The sequence below is a fragment of the Cervus elaphus genome, chromosome 16, assembly GCF_910594005.1.
Source record: "Cervus elaphus chromosome 16, mCerEla1.1, whole genome shotgun sequence".
Classification (NCBI taxonomy): Eukaryota; Metazoa; Chordata; class Mammalia; order Artiodactyla; family Cervidae; genus Cervus; species Cervus elaphus.
Window position 1 is genome coordinate 37,290,211 of NC_057830.1, and position 22,752 is coordinate 37,312,962.

General features: G+C 44.4%; 1 long non-coding RNA gene across 1 annotated transcript; it reads right to left on the reverse strand.

Annotated features, from left to right (window-relative positions):
• Positions 1 to 4,412: 4,412 nt before the first annotated feature.
• LOC122673012 lies at positions 4,413 to 9,044 on the reverse strand. Its single transcript, XR_006334563.1, has 3 exons — positions 8,665 to 9,044; positions 4,879 to 5,038; positions 4,413 to 4,799 (listed from the first exon to the last, which is right to left on the reverse strand). It is a non-coding gene; the product is annotated as an uncharacterized LOC122673012 (long non-coding RNA).
• Between the last annotated feature and the right edge of the window lie 13,708 nt (positions 9,045 to 22,752).

A 22,752-nucleotide genomic window follows, 5' to 3' on the forward strand; every position in this document is an offset into this window, starting at 1 on the left:
GTTATGCCCATATACAATATATGAAAACAGATATTATTTTAAGGGTAGGAAAATACATACAGAAGTTTCTCTAGGCCCCAGATGACAGTTCTGAAAACGAATAAAAGAAGATAGGAGATAAGGAAGGGAGGTTACTTCATGTTCACTTAACATGTGAAAACGGCTAGAACTAAAGAATCCATTGAGCGTTTTCTGAAACCAGAACAATGTAGCATTCTAGATGCTGTGACATCATTTTTTAAAAATAGCTGCTTTCACCAATAGATAGCAGTTTATAATGAAAACGTTTTTTCATTTCTTTGGGGAAGAGGGAGGGGAGATCTGGGAGAAAGGGTGATTAGTGATGAAGTGAGATAAATGTCCTAATTGTCCCCAGTCTCCACGTAAATAGAAATGTAACTGGCACCAAGCTGCAAGGTCACGTGCACATTCTCTCGTGAAAATATTAAGCAAAGAGACCGTTCGATTGTTTGCTGTTATGACTAGTAAGTCATTAACATGGTGAATTTTATTATCAGCCTGCTTTTAACAGATTAGAAGCAGTCAATGAAAAAGAAGACAAAAATCTCCCTGAATGCTTCCATGATGACTTTGATAAAAGGTGGTAAAGATGTGGTCTCCAGAGGCATCCTGGGGCCAGGGCTGTGATGTTGAGCATGCGCAGATGGGTGGTACCCACCCAGGGCTGGCCTGAACCTGGTGGGTTGACCGTGGCTCCGCTTCCAGAATCCCTCTGCACCCCACACAGTCTTCTTTCCCTCGGGATATAAAACTTCATTGCTTTCAGTCACAGAGAAATCTTGTTGCCCATGGTGTGCTGGGAAACTTGGCTCTTGAGAAAGTTTCAGCAGCATAAATGGAAGATTTTCAAGCTTCCCAAAGGGACATGAGTTGGGAAGAGTTGTGTACAATGGCCTCTTGGGAGCCAGACTGTGGACAGGCTCCAGGACACGCCACCTGCTGCGCCCACTCCACCCCCAGACACCCCTTCCTGCCAGATGCAGCTCTGAGTCCATGATCAGGGTCTTATTTATAAGCCTAGAGCTCCCTTCAAAATACAAGTCTCTCTGAAAAAGCCGGGAGTGTGTTCTCCTTCTCTTCTTCCTCCTCTTCTTCCTTCTCCTTCTTCCCCTCCTCTTCTTCCCCCTCCTATTCCTCTTTCTTTCCTCTCTTTCAGAAACTTTCCACAACAACTCTCCTGCACATTGTACCAGACCCTAGGATGCGAAGACTAACCAGGATTTACCGGTGATGGTAGGAACCTGTGGTTTAGCTGATGGAGAGCGATGGCAGAAGGCTTTCAACCTTTACCTCTTCAGTGTTAGAAGGCGGCACAGGGCATAGTTGGACGCAGAGGAGAGTGGTTGATTCTATGCAATGCAGGAGTGAATATATAAGGAAAGGCCCGGGAAGATGCTGGCACTGAACTGCAATCATCAGAAGTGTCCACGTTTGAATTTGTGTTACAGACTGAATTCAGGTCAAGTAAAGGCCAAACAGGCTTCCCTGGTGGCACAATAGTAACGAATCTGCCTGCAATGCAGGAGACATGGGTTTGATCCCCGGTCTGGAGAGATTTCACCTGCCAAAGAGCAACTAAGCCCCTGCACCCCAACTACTGAGCCTCTGCTCTAGAGCCCAGGAGCTACAATGACTGAAGCCCATATGCCTAGAGCCTATGCTCTGCAACAAGAGAAGCCAGCATAATGAGAAGCCTGGAGGGTAGACCCCGCTCACCACAGCTAGAAAAAAAGCCCGTGCAGCCATGAAGACCCAGCACAGCCAAAAATAAATACATATAAAGAAAGCAGCTGTTTAAAAAAATTAATAAATAAAATCTGTAAAATGAAAACGCAGGTACTGTATTTAGTAAAAGAAACTCCTGAATCAGTGGACTTGTGCAGTTCAAACCTGTGGTGTTCAATGCTCTCTGGACTGCCTCAAATAATGTCACAGTATAGGACATAACTGAACATCTTTGGGGGGTTCAATCAGGGAAAGTGTGTGGCTTAAACCATCACCTGTGCCCTCCAAAAGCCATGGGCTTGGATATCAGTCGTGTATGGGCAGAGTGGTCACATGTTCTGTGGGCAGCCTGTGTCAGGCAGGCCATGCCAGCTTGGTGAGAGGTCATTAGCTATATGTGTAATTGTAAATGCACCATGAAGAAATCTTCTGTAACCAATTCCAGTCATAATTGGATTAGATACTTATTTAGTGCATATTTCAATAAAGTTACAGTGTTAACTTCCCGCTCAAAGGGACAAAACTGCTTTGTAACCATCAAATGACACCACATTAAGCTGGCATTGAAGGTTGCCCGTTGGCAGTTTTGAGTGTGAAGCCATGGAGTCAGATTCTCTTGAAACAAAGCTTGGAAATTATTAATGCCATTTCATACAACCTATTATACAAATAGATGTTCCCTGCCTCACCAACGACAACATATAGAATATTTGAAATACAGAGCAGGACCTGAGGCTACGGGGCCTTAATATTAACACGTGTGAGTTAATCTGGTAAAACACAACCTAGCATATTAAAATGATGCTGTTAATTTAAGTACTAAAACCTAGACAGCATATTAAAAAGCAGAGACATCACTTTGCAGACCAAGGTCTGTATAGTCAAAACTATGGTTTTTCCAGTAGTCATTTATAGATGTGAGAGTTGGACCCCAAGGAAGGCTGAGCGCCAAAGACTTGATGCTTTTGAACTATGGTGCTGGAGAAGACTCTTGAGAATCCCTTGGACAACAAGGAGATCAAACCAGTCAGTCCTAAAGGAAATCAGTCCTGAATATTCATTGGAAGGACTGATGCTGAAACTGAAGCTCCAACACTTTGGCTACCTGATGTGAAGAGCTGACTCATTAGAAAAGACCCTGATTCTAAGAAAGATGGAAGGCAGGAGGAGAATGGTAACAGAGGATGAGATGGTTGGATGGCATCACTGACTCAATGGACATGAACTTGGGCAAACTCTGGGAGATGGTGAAGGACAGGGAAGCCTGGCGTGTTGTAGTCCATGGGATTGCAGAGTCAGACATGACTGAGCCACTGAACAAATTGGTTTTGTATTTTGGTTTGGACTCAGTGTATACATTTGCCTTGGCTATATAATGGTATGAGCCATAAAAAATTTATTTCACTTAGTTTAATATTGCAAATTCCAACTTCTATCTCACCCTTTATATAAAGGTTTTTGGTTTGTTTTGGTTTTGGTTTGTTTTTTTTATTGGAAGTAAGCCATTTTTTTAGTCTTTATTGAATTTGTTACAACTTTGTTTTGGTTTTATGCTTTGGTTTTTTGGCCTTGAGGCATGTGGGATCTTAGCTTCTCAACCAGGGATTGAACCCACATATCCTGCTTTGGAAGGCAAAATCTTAACCAATGGATCACCAGGGAAGTCCCACATTTCTGGTTTTTACGGTTTTTCTGATTCCTGAAAACTGAGATTTCAACACTCAGTTAAGATGACTTGTAGGCATCCAGAACATGGTTCATTTCTTTGTGAATGTTTTCTCTTTCCCTAGTGCTTATCTGCTATCCCCAAAGGCCGTGGCTTTCAATTTCCTGTAGTGATTGTTTAGATAAAGCACTTAGAAATGCCTCTAGGCTGCAAGCAGCAGAGAATCCAACTCCCAGCTACCAGGGAGTTTGGGAAGGCAAGTGTTTTTAGTTGAGGGTGATGTTGAAGAAAGTGAAAATGAAAGTGATAGTCACTCAGTCCTGTCCAACTGTTTGTGACCCCGTGGACTGTAGCCTGCCAGGCTCCTCTGTCCATGGGATTTTCCAGGCAAGAATACTGAAGTGGGTTGCCATTCCCTTCTCCAGGGGGTCTTCTTGATCCAGGGATCAAACCTGAGACTCCTACATTGCAGGCAGATTCTTTACTGTTTGAGACACCAGTGAAGCTCCAGGGAAATGTGCACATAGAGGAAAGACCACATGAGGACATAGTGGGACGGCAGCTATCCGGAAGCCAAGGAGAGCCAGCCCTGCCGGCACCTTGATGATGAACTTCCAGCCTCCAGAACTGTGAGAACATGGCTCTCTGCCGTTCAGCCCGCTGAGTCTATGGTATTTTGTTACTGCAGCCGGAGTAGACGAACGCAACCTGGGCCCCTGAGAAAGTAGGGGCTGGTTAGACCAGCGTGTTGCTGGAGGGCATTGTAAACAGAGGGAAAAAATAAATAAACAGAGGAAAGAGCATCTGGTTGAATCCTCATAGCAACAGATAAAAGGTTCATGATCTAATCTACAATGATGGTTAGGAGTGTGGGCTCTGGAGTCAAACCGGTGGGACTCAATCTTGGGAAAGTTACTTGACTCAGTTTTCTTTTTTAAAAATATAATTTTATTTATTTATTTGTGGCTGTGCTGGGTCTTCGTTGGTGCAAGCAGGCATTTCTCTAGTTGCAGCGAGCAGGGCGGTTACTCTCCAGTTGCAGTGCTCAGGCTTCTCATCTCAGTGGCTTTGCTTGCGGCACACAGGCTCTGGGGCCTGCAGGCTCAGTGGTTGTGGCTTGCTGGCTCCAGAGCTCAGTCAGGTTCAGTAGCTGTAGCACACTGGCTTAGCTGTTCCATGGCGTGTGGGATCTTCCTGGCCCAGGGATTGAACCCGTGTCGCCTGCACTGGCAGGCGGATTCTTTACCACTGAGCCCCCAGAAAGCCCATGTAACTGTTTTCAAAGCGAGCAAGTGCAGTTAACAGTAGATTCCATGGTAGGGTTTCTGGAGGGAGGGTTCGAGTGCTTCACTGTAAAGTATGTGACTGGCACGTAGTGCTGGAATTGCTAAAAATGAAAATGTTAGAAGTTGCTTCTTATCTGAGAATAACTCATAGCCTCAAAGTTTTGTTGGAATGTTACCTACAGTGGCACGTCTTCACTGGTTCCACTCCAACCTGCGTAAAATCATTCCCCCCCCCTTATTGGGAAGTAAGACCATCTGTTTCTCAAATCTGTATTCTTCATGTCGTGTTACTGAGGGTTTGGATTCTGTCCTAACGTCTTCTGCTATAGGCCATGGAAACCTATCATTTGAAAAACAGAAGTAAAATTAGGCTTTTGGGGAGTGAGGACTGGTTGTTGCTGTTAGTCGCTCAGTCGTGTCCGACTCTTTATGACCTGATGGACTGCAACACGCCAGGCTTTCCTCGTCTGTCACTATCTCCCAGAGTTTGCGCGAACTCATGTCCATCGAGTCGGTGATGCCATCCAACCGTCTCACGCATAGAAACCATGATAGTTTGCGGGAGCTGGACAAGAAGAGGGGACTGTAGTTCTGAGGGGGAGTTGGAGCCCCCTTTTCCCAAGCTCTCATGGTCTAGGAAGTGCCAGGGGCCTGGAAAGGAGCCACTCTGGGGATACCACTAACTTCCAAGAGCAGGAAGGCCCTTGGAGAAGGTACCGCCCTGTGACACCAGGAGACTCAGAAGCTGACAGATGAACAGAAATCCAACAGGAAGGTGGTGCTGACGGGTGGTGAGCCAGGCTGGAGGGCCTTCATGTCCCCAAATTAGGGACTTCAGGGACTGGACAGCATGCTACACACTCACAACACCACTGCATGTACTATGCGTGCTAAATCGCTTCAGAGGTGTCTGACTCTGAGACCCCATGGACTATAGCCTGCCAGGTTCCTCTGTCCATGGGATTCTCCCGGCAAGAATACTGGAGTGGGTTGCCCTTTCCTCCTCCAGGGGATCTTCCTGACCCAGGGATTGGATGCCACCCACAGTCATTCTCATTCAGTCATTCAAAGATATATTAGGAAGGAGGATGTTATTCATCAGAATTTTTTTTTACATCTGTCTTTTACATCTATGTTCAGCAAGGTAGTGAATAAAGCATGGGCTTTCATTCATTCCTTCAACATGAATTTGTGGAGCAGGATCCCAATATTCACTGTCTAAGGGTCAGCAGGTCCATCTCTGTGCATTTCAGTTCACACATGTATCAACAGAGGACAATAACACCTATTACTGGGTTGACATAAAAGAGGGTGAGGACATGAAAAATTGGCACATACTAATGTCACTTAACACCCTCCCCCACCCCCCAATCAGCGCTGTGACAGTTGATTATTTTACTTTTCTGTTGCAGTGCTGGGGAGGCAATGGGGGAGCTTCTCAAATGGTGATACTACAACTTGGTTCATTAAGTTATTGTGAAACAGGAAGAGGAAGACTTCCCTGGGTGGGGCTCTTCCAGGCCTGGCATTATCAGTTGCTCTGGTCTCTGGAATGAATGTGACATTTTAATAATGCAGGAAAGGTTAGATACATCACAGAACTTCTCTAGTTCTGGCCATGGTCTCTTGCTGTACATTGAGAAAAAAGTTCCCAGCAAAATAGGATTATGTTGTTTTGACATAAATTCTCTTATCAGTTAGGATTAGGTTCACTTGCATAAAAGAGAAAGACTCCTCAACCACTTCCTCTAGTTTAGTCTTCAATAAGATAACATTTCTTTTTCATGTAAAAGAATAGAGTTAGGCATTCTAGGACTTCTGGGACAGCTTCACAAAACCATCAGAGACCCATGCCCCTTCCATCTCTACCTGTAGGGTAGCCTCTTGCTCCACAGTGGCTGCTAATGCTCCAGTCATCACATCCATATTCCAGGCAGCAAGATGGAAGAATAGGGAGAAGATAAGAACATCCTTTCCCTTTTAAAAAGTCCCACATTTCTTCAGTGGGAAATTAGGCACACAGCCACACCTCTGTCAGACAATCTGGAAAATGAAGTCTTTAGGGTGGGCAGTATGTGCTCAGCTAAAAACTAGAATTCTAATACAAAGGTGGAAAGGGAGGCGGGAGGTTTAAGGGGGGCAAATTGCCACTGCTCTCATCTCTTCCATTCTGGAGAAGACACACAGCTGTTTTTCCCTTCTGTGTTTCTCCCACCCTACGCAGAAACTGTCATTAATGTCTTGACATCTGAAACTGAGAGAAACAAGTGATGATGCTACTGCATTTCATCCTGGGCCAAAGGAAGAAGAAATGGGATCATTCTTCCACCCATATGCTCATGCTCTTCTCACATGTTTTTTCATTCTCTCTCTTTCTTCCACCATCTATATGCACAGAGCTTATGTTAAAACTGCTCTTTGGGCATAAGGCTAAGTGAAATAAAGTCAGACAGAGGAAGACAAGTACTGTTTGATATCATTTATATGTGGAATGTCGGAGAAGGCAATGGCACCCCACTCCAGTACTCTTGCCTGGAAAATCCCATGGATGGAGGAGCCTGGTAGGCTGCAGTCCATGGGGTCGCTAAGAGTCGGACATGACTGAGTGACTTCACTTTCATTTTTCACTTTCATGCATTGGAGAAGGAAATGGCAACCCACTTCAGTATTCTTGCCTGGAGAATCCCAGGGATGGGGGAGCCTGGTGGGCTGCTGTCTATGGGGTCGCACAGAGTTGGACACGACTGAAGTGACTTAGCAGCATATGTGGAATCTAATAAATACAACAAACTAGTGAATAAAACAAACAAGAAGCAGACTCATAGATATGGAGAACAAATTAGTGGTTGTCAGTGGGGAGAGGGTAGGAGGAGGCACAACCTCGGGGCAAGGGCCAAAAAAAAAGGGTTATTATGGGATTAGATGACATCACGTGTGTGAAACTATTGAAAATTGTAAAGCACTATAAAATTTAAAGAATTTTTCATTCAATTAAAATAAATTAAAAAACAAATAAAAATTGCCCTCTGAGGGGACTTCCCTGGTAGTCTAGTGCCTAAGATTCTGAGCTCCCAATGCAGATGGTCTGGGTTCAATCCCTGGTCGGGGAACTAGATCTCACATGCTATACAGAGTGGCCAAAAAGATCTTTAAAAAGGGGGGGAAGGGTGGTGCATGAGGAAAAAATATCAAGATTTTAAATAAAGACAAGACATCCGTGTTAGTGATTTTTTCTTTGGTTTGGGTCTGGCACGGCTTATCCTCTCATTGTACACCTGGGGAAGGGCCATGTTGCAGATTGTGACTCAAAAGAGCCCAACATTTATTCTGGTAAACGGCAGAGAGGGAACCTGAGCCCAGAACCCCAACTCTCTGTGCTTCTCTTCATAAGACTGCAGGCAGCTGCTTGGTTTTGTGCAACCAGTGTCTAATTGAGGAGCAGGACACTCTATCTTCTTCAAAGGCAGCTGGGACCCTAAGCCTCTGAACTAACTCCTTTTCAGAGGGGCCAGGCAGCAAGGAGATCAAACCAGTCAATCCTAAAGGAAATCAACCCTGAATATTCATTGGAAGGGGACTGATGCTGAAGCTCCAATACTTTGGCCACCTGATGCAAAGAGCTGACTCACTGGAAAAGACCCTGATGCTGGGAAAGATTGAAGGCAGAAGAAGGGGGCGACAAAGTATGAGATGGGTGGATGGCATCACCGATTTAATGGAGATGAGTTTGAACAAACTCCCGACGATAGTGAAGGTCAGGGAAGCCTGGCGTGCTGCAGTCTGTGGGGTCACAAAGAGCGGGACATGACTGAGAGACCGAACAACCCCTGGAGATAACCCACAGGGCAACCCTGAGAGAGAAGTCACCACATGAGTCACCTTGCTGGGGGGATGGGGTCCGGTGGCATGAGCCAAAAAGAGACTTCAGCTTGAATGACAAACATGCTGAGGAAGAATTAGCCTGACCTGGAGTCCTTAAGGTTCAATGGACAGGAGTCCGAGCAAGCTCCGGGAGATGGTGAAGGACAGGGAGGCCTGGCGTGCTGCAGTCCATGGAGTTGCAAAGAGTCGGAAACGACTGAGCAGCTAAACTGAGTTCTTAAAGGCGCAGAACTTTTCCTTTAAATCTCTCAGCAGCAGACCGGTTTGCGCAGGACCAAAGACTGAAATCAGTTAAAGTAAAAACAAACCAAAGGATCCATTCGGAGAGCTTGGGCTTTGTATGAACTCGGTGGAGGCTTTTCCACGCTGTATTTTTTTTTTTTTTTTTGCAAGCGGGCCTCTAGTTTTGCAGGCTGACTGAAGGAGGAGAGGCCGGTGGATGGGCGGCTGGAAAGCATCCGAGATGGTTGCAGAGATCCGTTTTCTCCTGGAGCGCGGGCGGGGGTAGATCTGGTCTCTGCTGGGGCCAGGCGCTGGGGTGGCCACGCCTGCATCCCGCCTCAAGGATGCAAGCGCACTGCCACCTACAGAGCCAGAGAGGGAGCTCAACCTCCCGCCCTGCCCTCTCCTCCGGCCGGGGCGCCCAGCAGCGGGTGGAGTTCGGATTCCTGCAGAGGCCTCCCCATTCATTACCGTAACAAAGGCTTCGTCTCCCCTGGGGCAGTTGAAGACAAGCTAAAAGCCGGGTCTCGCTTCAGCAATCTTACCGAGCTAAACCTCTCCCATCTCAGCAGAGGCCCTGCACTTTGTTGTTGTTGTTGTTTTAATTTATATTAATTATTATTCATTTATTTTTAAAAACTTTATTGGAGTAGAGTTGATTGACAATGTTGCGTTAGTTTCGGGTGTGCAGCTGAGTGAATCAGTTACATATTTACATGCGTACGTGCTAAATTGCTTCAGTCCTTTCTGTCTCCTTGCGACCCCATGGACTGTAGCCCGCCATGCCCCTCTGTCCATGAAATTCTCAAGACAAGAATATTTTAGTGGGTTGACATGCCCTCTTCCAGGGGATCTTCCCAACCTGGGATCGAACCTGCGTCTATTTCATCTCCTGCACTGGCAAACGGGTTCTTTACCACTAGCGCCACCCGGGAAGCCCATACATTTACATAGATCCCCTTTTTTTAATATTCTTTGCCCACATAGGTCACTATAGGGTACTGGGTAGAGAGAGTTTTCTGTGCTGTACAGTCCCTTATTAGTTTTTAATTTCATATACAGTAGCGTGTATATGGCATGCTTCCCAGGTGGCACAGTGGTAAAGAATCTGCCTGCCACCACAGGTGACTTGTAGGAGACTCTGGTTCGATCCCTGGGTTGGGAAGGTCCCCTGAAGTAGGAAATGGCAACCCACTCTAGTATTCTTGCCTGGAAAAATCCCATGGACAGGAGAGCCTGGCGGAGCTGCAGTTCATGGGGTGAAAAGAGTAGGACATGAGTGAGGGACTGGGCGCATGCAGTGTGTGCATGTCAATCCGTCTTTCAATTTATCCCTCCTCCCTGCCCCGACACCTTCGTTCCAATTTATCCCTCCTTCCTGCCCCGACACCTTCGTTCCAATTTATCCCTCCTTCCTGCCCGGACACCTTCATAACCACAAGCTTGTTTGTTATATCTGTAACTCTATTTCTGTTTTGTGTCTAAGCTCATTTGTATCCTTCTTTTAGATTCCACAGATAACTCAGCTCTGGCATCACTTCCTCAGGGCAGCCTGGTCTTGCTTTTGTTGCTCTTGTGTCTGATTGTAATGTTTTTGGTTTGGTCATTTAAAAAATTATTTCTGATTGTGCCAAAATATACATAACGTACAATTGACTGTCTGAACCAGTTTCAAGTGTAGGATTCAGCAGTGTTAGTACATTCCCGTGGTTGTGCAACCATCAACTCCATCCAGCTCCGGAATTCTTTTCATCTGAAATCTTTCATTCACAAAGCAGATCTCCACTTCATCTCCCCTCAGCCCTTGGCAACCACCATTCTGCATTGTCTTTGTGAGTTCGATAACTGTTGTTCAGTCGCTCAGTCTTGTCTGACTCTTTGAGACCCCATGGAACGCAGCACGCCAGGCTTCCCTGTCCATCACCAACTCCCAGAGCTTGCTCACACTCATGTCCATTGAGTCAGTGATGCCATCCAACCATCTCATCCTCTGTCATCCCCTTCTCCTCCTGCCTTCAATCTTTCCCAGCATCAGGGTCTTTTCCAATGAATCAGGTCTTTGCATCAAGTAGACAAAGTATTGGAGTTTCAGCTTCAGCATCAGTCCTCCCAATGAATATTCAGGACTGATTTCCTTTAGGATGGACTGGTTGGATCTCCTTGCAGTCCAAGGGACTCCCAAGAGTCTTCTCCAACACTTCAGTTCAAAAGCATCAATTCTTCGGCGATCAGCTTTCTTTATGGTCCAACTAGCTTATTTCACTTAGTAGAATGTCCTCAGAATTCATCCATGTTGTTGCATGTGTTAGAATTTCCTTCCTTTTTGAGGTTGAATAATGATATTGCATTGTATAGACAGACCACATTTTGTTTATGCACTCGTCTGTTGACGGACACTTGGATTGCTTCCACCTTTAGGTCACTGGAATAATGCTGCTGTGAACATGGGTGTACAAATATGGTTTTGAGACCCTGCTTTCAGTTCTTCTGACAAAACACCCAGGAGTGCAATTGCTGGGTCATCTGATAATTCACTTATTAATACTTTGAAGAATTGCCATACTGTTTTTCATAGTGGCTCTCTGGTGTAATTTTACATTGATTTGTGTAATTATTTGGTTGTCTGTCTTCTCATCATGAGAGCAGGAATCCTGTATATTTTGCCACCTTGCCTCCTGCATCTCAGTATCTAGAACAACAGTGTCTGGGACCTAGTAACCCCTGAGATATCCGATGAATTAATGAATGAGTCAGCCTAATAGAAACGAGAGAGCATAGAGGCTTGGTCTCTGCACTTAATGAGTTTACAAATTAGTTGGTGAGATGTGACATACACAAGGCAGGGAGAAATAAAGGAAGGACATAATTATGCACTAAACTGTAGTTTGCTTTTCAGCGTAGGAGGACTTGAGAGAAGGAGAGATTTTCATGGGAGGGGACAGTCAAGGGAAGATGGGTAGGTTTGGACTAGAAGGGAGGAAAGCAATTAGAACAAGGAAATTGTCTTTTCCCCCTGGCTTTATTGAGGTACAATTGATAAAAATTGTATATATTTAAGGCATATAATTGGATTTTTTTTTTCCTTCTGCATTGTGCAGCTTGTGGGACTTTAGTTTCCCAACCAGGGATGGAACCCAGGCTCTTGGCAGTGAGGGCATGGAGTCCTAACGACTGGGTTGGTAGGGAGTTCCCTGGATGTTTTGAAATACCTATACCTTGTAAAATAATTGCCACACTCAAGTTAATTAACATATGCATCACTTCATATAGTTATTTACGTGTGAGTGATGAGAAAACTTCATGTCTACCCTCCAGTTCATGCGGTATTTTTCTTAATTTTGTTTAATTAACATATGTCCGCCAGGATCCATGTCATCACAAATGGTAGGATTTCCATCTTTTTAAAGGCAGAACAATATTCTATTGTGTATATGTGCTGCGTGCTCAGTTGTGTCGGACTCTTTGCAACCCCATGGACTGTAGCCAACCAGGCTCCTCTGTCCTTGGGATTTCCCAGGCAAGAATACTGGAGTGGGTTGCCATTTCCTTCTCCAGGGGATCTTCCTGACCCAGGATTGAACTTGCATCTCCCGCATTGGCAAGCTGATCCTTTCCCACTGAGCCGTCAGGGAAGCTTTTTGTATATAGACCACATTTCTTTGTCCATTCATCCAGCGATGAACACTTTGGTTCTTTCTGTGTCTTGGCTATTGTAAACAATATCGCCATGAACATGAGAGCTCAGATATCTCTTTGAGATACTGGCATAGTTTCTTTTGAATATATCCCCAGAAGTGAGACCGTTGAATCATAAAGTAGTTCTATTTTTAATTTTGGAAGGAACCTCCATACTGTTTTCTGTAATGGCTGTACTATTTTACATTCCCACCAAGGGGAGGACACAGTCTTTTTATTTTATTTTTTTAATATTTATTTACTTGACTGCCTTACTTGGGCTTCCCTGGTGGCTCAGAGGTTAAAGTGTCTGCCTGCAACGCGGGAGACCCGGGTTTGATCCCTGGGTCGGGAAGATCCCCTGGAGAAGGAAATGGCAGCCCACTCCAGTATTCCTGCCTGGAGAATCCCATGGATGGAGGAGCCTGGTGGGCTACATTAGTCCACGGGGTTGCAAAGAGTCAGACACGACTTCGGGACTTCGCTTTGACTGCCCTGGACCTTAGTTGTGGCACCTGGCACCTTCTGCTGTGAACAGGGACTCCAGCTGTGGTCCATGGGCTGTTGCCCCACAGCATGCAGGATTTTAGTTCCCCAGCCTAGGATTGAACCTGCATCCTCTGCGTTGCAAGGCAGATTCTTAACCACTGGACCACCAGGGAAGTCCCGGGGAGGGAACAGTCTTCGCTTGTGATTCTTTGGGGGCCCATGTTGGAGGGCTTGGCGCAGGGTTAGTTAAGGACCCTGAAGACATCTGTCCAGGGTCAGCAGTAGGAAGTGTGGCCCAGCAGTGGACACAGGAAATCCCAAGCCGATTGTTCCAAGCTGCCCTGGGGGATTCAGGAGGCAGACTCCACTTGAAAATTAAGCAGGTGGGCAGTACAGGGGGATCTAGCATGTCTCCCTCCAGGATGCTCAGCAAGAGTCCACACCCTGGCTGGAGACCTGGAGCAGCAAAGTGTTGCTTGGTCTAATAGGTCTGGGTGCTTAGGTAGGAACCAGGGGTGGAAATGGGGAGCATAGCAGCATGAGAATTCAGATGCAGGATGAAAACCATCAGCAGAAGGTATGAGTTGGACCTTCCTTAGCCGGGGCTTTATATTCTGGCCTGGAGAATTCCATGCACTGTATAGTCCGTGGGGTTGCAAAGAGTGACATGATTGATCGACTTTCACTTTCACTTTTCCTTAGCCCTGAAACACTACCAACCCACACAATAGGAGGTATTCTTTGTGCTAAGGGGCTGCAACCACAAAAGTCTTCTTTACCCCTTTTGGCTCTGTAGGATGGGCTCTGGAGCTGGGGCGGCCCTGGTACTGCAAACTGGAGCAGCATGGAAACGGAGGGAAATGGGGTGTGTGAGAAGGGAAGGCAGGAGAGGAACCTGACTGGCTGAGACGCAGGGATCCGGTGTCATGGGGTCAAAGCTTGATATAGACTGATATCTGGGCAAGTTTGGGGGGTAAGCTGGCAGGCAAGTGGAGGCTTCACCTATTTCATTTTCCTCCTCCTCAAGTGAGGAGGAAAAAAAAAACATTGCTTTACTATTTGAGCAATACTTTTGACTTTTATTTTATTAAAAAAAAACTTTATTTATTTACTTTTATTTTTGGCTGCATTGAGTCGTTGTTGGTGCATGCAGGCTTTCTCTAGTTGCAGTGAGCAGGGGCAACTCTTTCTTGTGCTGTGTGGGCTTCTCATTGCCGTGGCTTCTCTGGTTGCAGAGCACAGGCTCAGTAGGGTGTGTGGGCTCAGTAGTTGTGGTCCATGGGCTTAGTTGCCCTGTGACATGTGGGGTCTTCCCAGACCAGGGATCAAATCCCTGTCCCCTGTCTCTCAACCATTGGACCACCAGGGAAGTCCTGGACTTTTCAATTAAAAATTTAAAAAACAAGCACAGACAAATGCAATAGATACTCCAGTATATTTGCAACAGAATTAGTAAAGGTGCTATAAACTTTGTGCAGCGTGACTGTAACTTATGAGAGATTACCATGCCAACTGTGCATCATGATCAATGTCTAGATCAACTGAACCACAAACGGATTCAACCAATGAAAAAGTCCAAGTTGGTCAAACACGCCATAGTCACTAAACTATAGTTGCTGCAGATGACAGGCTGTCAATGGTGGAACAATAAGGGGAAAAAAAAGAATTATCCATGGCTAGTAATTGCTAATAAATTAATAACGTCACAAAAGTTCTCAAAATGTCTGTGAATAAAGAAGGAGGATGAAAATGCAGAAAATAGGAATCAAGTTACGGCAAGGGACCTAAGTAGATTATCTTGGAGACACAAAACTTGGGACCTCCAGCTGAGACTTCCTCCCTTTGGTCTGTGGACAGTCGGACCCCTGAGCTCTCTGGGTTAACAATTCTTTCCACATTCCCAGTGGTGCTCCCGAGGTTCCAGATGTTTGCACATGGTGTGCCCATTTGCTCAGTCGTGTCCGACTCCGTGACCCCATGGACGGTAGCCCACCAGGCTCCTCTGTCCATGGGATTTTCTAGACAAGGATACTGCAGTGGCTTGCCATGCCCTCCTCCAGGGGATCTTTCCAACCCAGGGACTGAACCTTCATCTCCTGTGTCTCCTGCATTGCAGGCAGATTCTTTACCACTGAGCCACCAGGAAAGCCCTTTGAGATGCCTCACCACCCCAGTTTGCCACAGACTGAAACTAACTTCCTTGGAAAATACTGCTCTGAGCTGCACCAGTGATGCACCTCCTCTGACCTAATTGCCCAGGGAGGATGCAGGGTCTTCTTCTTTTTTAAAGTTTTTTTTACTTGGCTGTGCTGGATCTTAGTCGTGGCATGCAGGGTCTAGTACCCTGACCAGGGATGGAACCTGGGCCCCCTGCATTGGGAGGGTCTTAACCACAGAATCACTGAGAAAGTCTCTACATTTTTCTCTTCCCCTTTGTACAAGAACCTTAATACTTATGTGTGGTGATGTGACCTCTGACCTCTAAGTCCCTTTTCAGTTTCTTCCAAGGGACACTTTAGAAAAGAGACATCCTAGCATCCTGAAGTGGGAATGAATGTCACACTAACTCCTGTTGCTAGGTTAGAATTATTTTAAGGGAAAGAGGCCTGTTTTATTGTTTTCTCCCTCAGGCTCCTTTCCAAAGCATTGTCTGTAGCTATTGTGTCTTTAAAAAAAAGGGGGGGGGGAATGGCTGACTTTAAGTCTGACCCTTGTAAGAGGTCTAAATTTGTCCTGGGAACTAGGGTTACAAGAGCGAACAAGACCAAGCAAGAAATTTATAATCTCACAGGTTCCAAAGATGAGTAAATGTTCAGCCTAATGCAGATTCCAACAAAGCATTTTTTTTTCCCTTAAAAAGCATCCAGGGGCCCTCAGGATAAAGTTTCCAGCACAGTGTACAGAACTTTTCTTTTTCTTTCTTTCTTTTCTTTTGCTTTGTTTTGGCTACACTACATGGCTTGTTGGATATTAGTTCTCTGACCAGGGATCAAACCCTGCAGTGGAAGCTTGGAGTCCTAACCAATGGACCGCCGGGGAAGTCCCTGTATGGCTTTTCAAGACTGGATCCACCCAGCTTTCCAAAAGCATCTCCTCCATCTGCAAGTAAGCTGTCTCCACACCTTATGATGTTTTTGTGTTACTGTCTTTGCTTTGTGCGATGGTTTATTTTAGGTACCAATTTGACCAGGCTAAGGGATGCCTTGAAAGGCGGTAAAATGTGATTTCTGGGCATGTCTGTGAGGATGCTTCTGAAGAGACTAGCATCTGAATTAGGAGACGAAGTGAAGCAGGTGCCCTCCCCAAGGTGGGTGGCAGCCTCTAATCTGCTGGGAGCTCAAATAGAGCCAAATGAGGTGATATCACTCTCCCTGCGTCCTCCTGGACCTGTTCTGGAGCTTCAGGACTTGGCCCGAATTACACCCCTGGCTCTCCTGGGCCTCCAGCTTGCAGAGGGCAGATGGTGGGACTTCTGGGCTTCCATAACCATGTGAGCCCATTCCTAGAATCAGTTTCCTTTTCCATGTATCTCTATGGGCTTTCCAGGTGGCTCAGTGGTAAAGAATCCTCCTGCCGATGCAGGAGATGTGGGTTCAACCCCCAGATGGGGAAGATCCCCTGGAGGAGGAAATGGCAACCCACCCCAGTATTCTTGCCTGGGAAATCCCAAGGACAGAGAAGCCTGGTGGGCTACAGTCATGGGGTCATAAAGAGTCAGACATGACTGAGCATACATACACATGTCTCTCTACATCCTACTGGTTCAGATTCTGGAGAACTTAGCTCATACACCGTGAGTACCTTTCTCCTTTGACTCCACCTGAAGGCGCCGTATCCTTCACAAGGCGGGGTAAATGTCACTGGCCTGGTGACCCTCTTCCAGATCCTCCTGTAGAGAGTTAGTTATTCCCTCTCTTCTGCTGGTACTTTGTCCATACCATATGAACTTAATTCATACCTGTGTTGCCAGCACAGAATAGACAATCAATGTTTGTTGAATAACATTGATGAAGGCTTGATTGGCAGGGTAGTTTTGAGGGCTCAGGTGTAGCATGGGTTCATTAGTGGCAGAGAGGAGGGAATAGGGGAAGCAGAAGATGTATGTTGAACAGGAAGATGGGAGAACACTGAGGGGAACTCAACTTCCTTAGTAATTTTGCTTCAGATTTGCTCTGCCTAGGGGGAGTGTTGCCTGTGGGAAAGAGTGCTGTTAGAATCAACCTTTGATCATTGGCTCTTTATGGGCATTTCTCAGGAAGCTCATTCTCTATGTGACCCAAACCTTAAGGTAGGTAGTGATCATATTTGGATTTTCATATTTACAGAGTCTTTTATTTAATTTTAAGACAGTAGTAATACCTTACAATTATCTGGTATCTTTCATCTTTAAGCTTCAAAGTATTTTCTAAATGTTAACAGACGTGAGTTGCCCCAGGGGGTTAATGCTACTGGGTCCAGTTCTCTGCTGGGTGATGGTATGATGGCGAGTTAGCTAACATGGCAAGGGGATGTAAAGATGATTACTTTTTTTTCAAAAATATTTTCATTATAGAATATTTTGAACAGAGAAATAGGGAGAATACTACAATGAACATCAATGTACTTACTATTTAACCATGAATTGATGGCCAATCTTACGCATTTCTACTTTCCCACGTTATATTGATGCAAACCTCAGGTATCATACATTTTCTTCATAAATATTTCATCTCTAAAAGATAAGGATTGTGCAAAAAAAAACAAAAACAAAAACCCATAACCATGATAACAGTATTACACCATAGACAATAAACAATAATTTCCTACTACCAAGTATTTAATCCATTTTTAAAAATTTTATTTTTTATTATATTTTTGGCCTTACCACATGGCATGTGGGATCTTAGTTCCCTGACCAGGGATTGAACTCATGCCCCCCTGCAGTGGAAGTGTGGACTCCTAACCTCTGGACCACCAGGGAATTCCCAATCCATTTTAAATTTTCAGTTGTTCTATAAATTTCATAAATTTTGTGACTTTGAATTAAGATCTAAAAATGGCTCACATACTATGTTGGGTGACATGCCTCTTTTTTGCTGTTAATTAATTTATTTGCTTTTTGCCACATCACTTGACATGTGGCCTGTGGGACCTTAGTTCTCCCACCAGGGATTGAACCCACACCCACTGCATTGGAAACGGAGTCTTAACCACTGGGAGACCAGAGAAGTCCCTGGTATGTCTTTTACATTTCTTTTAAATGTACAGGTTCTTCTCTCTTGTAATTTATCTGGTAAAGAAATCAGACTTTGGAGCGCCCCTGGTGGCTCAGAGGTATAGAGTCCACCTGCCAATGCATGAGATACAGGTTCGATCACTGATCTGCGAAGACCCGAAATGACTCGAAGCGACGGAGCCCATAAGCCACAACTACTGAGCCTGTGCTCTAGAGCCCAGGAGCGCAGCTACTAAATCCCCGCCCCTAGAGCCCCGCCCCTAGAGCCCCGCCCCATAGAACCCCGCCCCATAGAACCCCGCCCCCTAGAGCCTGTGCTCCACAAGAGCACTCACTGCAGTGAGAACTGCAGCGCAGCTACTAAAGCCCCGCCCCTAGAGCCCCGCCCCCAGAGCCCCGCCCCCTAGAGCCTGTGTTCCCCGACAAGAGCAGTGAGAAGTCTGTGCACTGCGACCAGAGAGGAGCCCCCGCTTGCCACAACTAGAGAAAAGCCTGCGCATCAAAGAAGACCCAGCACAGCCAAAAATAAATATAAAAGATAAATAGATAAGATTATAAATATATGGAAAGAAATTAGGCTTTGTCCTGTGGAATTCCCACTGTCTCTTGTCTTTTCTTCTGTTCTTCCTATAAATTGATAGCTGGACCTAGAGGCCTACATCAGAATTGGACTTGATTTGACAAGTTGAAAGGTGATGATGTTTTCATCCATCAAAAGACAGATAATGTCTGGTTGTCTTTTGTGATGTTAGCAGTTGTTGATGATTTATGTCTACAGTCATTAATTTATTAGGGATCCCTTCATTACTTATTAATAGATATGTATAAGGAGGAGCTTCATCCACTATTTGGTTATTCTCAGTACAGTTTGCATTGGAAAGAAAAATGCTGATTTTCTCCCTTTGTTTACTAATTTTCAAAATAATGAGTTGGTTTTTAGCATCATCCAACAATACACAATTTGATTATTTAATATATTAATATTGAGGTGTAAGGAGCCCACGTGCAATGGAGGAGACGTGGGTTTGCTACCCGGATCAGGAAGATCCCCTGGAGAAGGAAATGACAACTCACTCTAGTATTCTTGTCTGGGAAATCCCATGGACAGAGGAGCCTGGTGGGCTACAGTCCATGGGGTCACAAAGAGTCAGACACAACTTGGTGACTAAATGACAGCAACAAACAAAATAATTGACATAAATTGCATGTATTAAAGAGCTTACCTTGATAGGTTTTCACAAATGTATATACCTGTGAAACTGTCAGAATTATGAGAATGAACATATTACTCATGAATCAGACTTTTAAGGTATTTTATAAGCCAATAAATTTAAATATGTTGATATTTTGACAGTTTTCATTAATATTCTTTTTGAAGCCAAGACAGTCCCATTTTTGAACAATGGGAGCTTATTTGAAGCTCCTGTGGTTCTTTTGAAATGTCTCTCATTGTCTTTGTTAATTTCCTTGCTGTCTTTAAAAAAAAAATTATATTTTTATTTATTCATTTATTTGGCTTTACCAGGTCTTACTTGTGGCCTGTGGGATCCAGTTCCCCAACCAAGATGGAACCTGGGCCTCCTGCATTGGGAACGCAGAGTCCCAGCTGCTGGACCACCAGGGAAGCCCCAGATAGGATGTCAGACTTCTCCAAGGAGTTCCAGGCCCTTTCAGTGGGAAACCGGATGCATCGTATATTAAGTGGTGGTGAAACAAAGCGGGAAAATCCAATAAAATTTGTCGTCTGGGTTCACTGTAGTCAGAAGGCAAGAACTGTTTTACCAAGCAGCTCTGTAATTATGTCCTTTTGTCTGTGCAGCTCTTTTCACTTTGGTGTTCAAAGTAGATTTTTATAGGATTAAAATTTATCTTTGGAGCAATCTAAGAATGGAATAAAGGGTTTACAGAGATATTATCCCATTTTATAGCTGGGAGAACAGATCAAATTGTTGTGACTTGTCCTTTAGGGGCAAATTTAAATAGAATCTAGCCTCCTAACCCTGAAAACAGGATTCTCATTTTGCTGCCAGGACATCCTGGCTTCACAACTTCAACCACCCCCTCCATTTTTTTTTTTTTAATGAATAAGGCATAGGAAGTAGTAAGCAATGAGAAAGAAGAAAACCAGAGGTTTTTTTTTTTTTTCTTTTTAACTTTCTTCTTCCTTTCCCTCCCTCCCTCTCTGTCTTTCTTTCTTTCTTAGTATTCTTGCCTGGAGAATTCCATGGACAGGCTACAGTCCATAGGGTCGCAAAGAGTCAGACACGACTGAGCGACTAAGCACACAGACATTCTATTCTCTGTGTCTTTGAAGGCTTTCCAGGTGGCGCATGCAGGACACTCAGGTTCAGTTCTTGGGTGGAGGAGATCCCCTGGAGGAGGAAATGGCAACCCACTCCAGTATTCTTGCCTGGGAAATTCAGTGGACAGAGGAGCCTGGTGGACTATGGTCTGTGGGGTCGTAAAGAGTCAGATAAAACTGAGCAACTGAACACATTGGTCTCTGAAGGAGTTGGAAATACATGAGGAATGGGATGGAAAATTAGAGAAAGGAATCACAGAATTCTGGGCTTTGAAGAGCCTCCCTAAACCCGCAGCCCAACCCCCTCTGCTCAGAGAGTACTGCACTTAGGCTCAATCAAGATAAATGGGCACTCACCTTTTAGAAAGACGCAGCCAAGTGTAGTCCACTGCGAACTGCATCCATTTGGACTAACAAAAGCAAGTCCCCAAATAGCAGCTTTAAGTTTATGAAAATGAATCCGAGTCGAAGTGCTCAGGGAGAAATAAATGACCAGGAATAAACAGCGATTGAACTCAATGACAGCCGTGTGGGAAAAAGAAGGGTCTGTGCAAATAGCGCTTTGCCGCTTCGGCTTTGATTTCGCTTGGTCCTCACTGAGGATGTGCAAAGTTCGTTCAGTTTGTACTAAAGTGATTCAGTTAACTAGCTTTACAGGTTCTTTCTGCTGTGTCAGTGTAGGCTGCAAAGAAACATCGTGGATTCATTTTCCATAAAGGTCTTTAAAAATGTATAATATTAATGTGTGTGTGTGCATGCAGTCGTGTCTGACTCTTTGCAACCCCACAGACTGTAGCCCTTGAGGCTCCTCTGTCCATGGGATTTCCCAGGCAAGAATCCTGGAGTGGGTTACCATTTCCTCTTCCAGGAGATCTTCTAGACCCAAGGATCAAACCCATGTCTCTTGCGTCTCCTGCGTTGGCAGGCAGGTTCCTTACCACCTGCGCCACCTGGGAAGCTATATGGCCTTTCTGGAGTGTTAGAATATATTTTAACCTGGATGAGGATGTTGCAGTGTGATCTGCCTTAAAGCAAGCTACTTGCCATATTTACAAAGCGAGTTTTCCTTTCTCCACGTGCTTCATTCTGCTCCTCTTGGCCCATCCTCCCCACATAACAGGCCACTTCCGGGTCAGCGTCCTTCCTGTGAGCTCCCGTGGCTCCTCTGTGCGTGCTTCCCCCCTTTTTAAAAATAGGCAATGATTACTTATATACCCAATTTTCAGAACTGTATTTTGTGAACTTTACTTACAATGTTGTGAAATTAAAGAATAATGACGATGCAACTTCTTTCTTATAAACTTAAAAATACCTATTAGACAAGTGATTAAAAATCTTAGTGATGATTGTAAACAGAATTTGAATAGTAAATATTTGTGCCAAAACATATCTTATTTTACTTATAATCTTTCAATAAACTTTCCTATACCTATGCTTGGTCATAATCTTCTAGCATCTGTTTTTTTTTTTAACTCTATTTATTGACGTGGAGTTGGTGTACAATATTATATAAGTTAGAGGCATACAACATAGTGGTTTACAATGTTAAAGGTTATATTCTGTTTATAGTTATCATATAATATTGGCTATATTCCCTGTTTTGTATGACAAAGACTTGTAGCTTATTTTATATATAATAGCTTGTAACTCCTAATCCCCTATCTCTGTGTCCCCCTCCCCAGTGGCAACCACTAGTTTGTTCTCTATGTCTGTGAGTCTTCTTTTTGTTATATTCACTAGTTTGTTGTAGTTTTTAGATTCCATGTATAAGTGATATCATACAATATTTGCCTTTCTCTGTGTAACTTATTTCAGTTAGCATAATACTCTACAAGTCCATCCATATTGCTGCAAATGGCCAAATTTCATTTCTTTTTATGGCTGAGTAATATGCCATTGTATATGAATACCTCATCTTCTATTCCAGTCACCTGTTAATGAACATTTAGGTTGCTTTTCACATCTTGGCAATTGTCAATTGTTTTGGTTCTCCTAAACTTCAAATTAAATCCTGTATAACACAGAATGACTTCTCCATATGTCAGTATGCGAAATTTTCTTCCATCATTTTCTTCTCTTAAGTGAAAATCTTTCCATAAGAAACATTGATAACCAATATATTTTTCTAATGTTTCAAGAGTGGCTCAGTTGCCTGCTCCTGGGTCCATTCATATATTGTTAAAAAAAATGATCTTTCTTTTTCTTTGGTCATATGTTCATAGCTAAAATTTTTCTTGTGACTTGAACCCGAATTTCTCTCTCTCTCTTC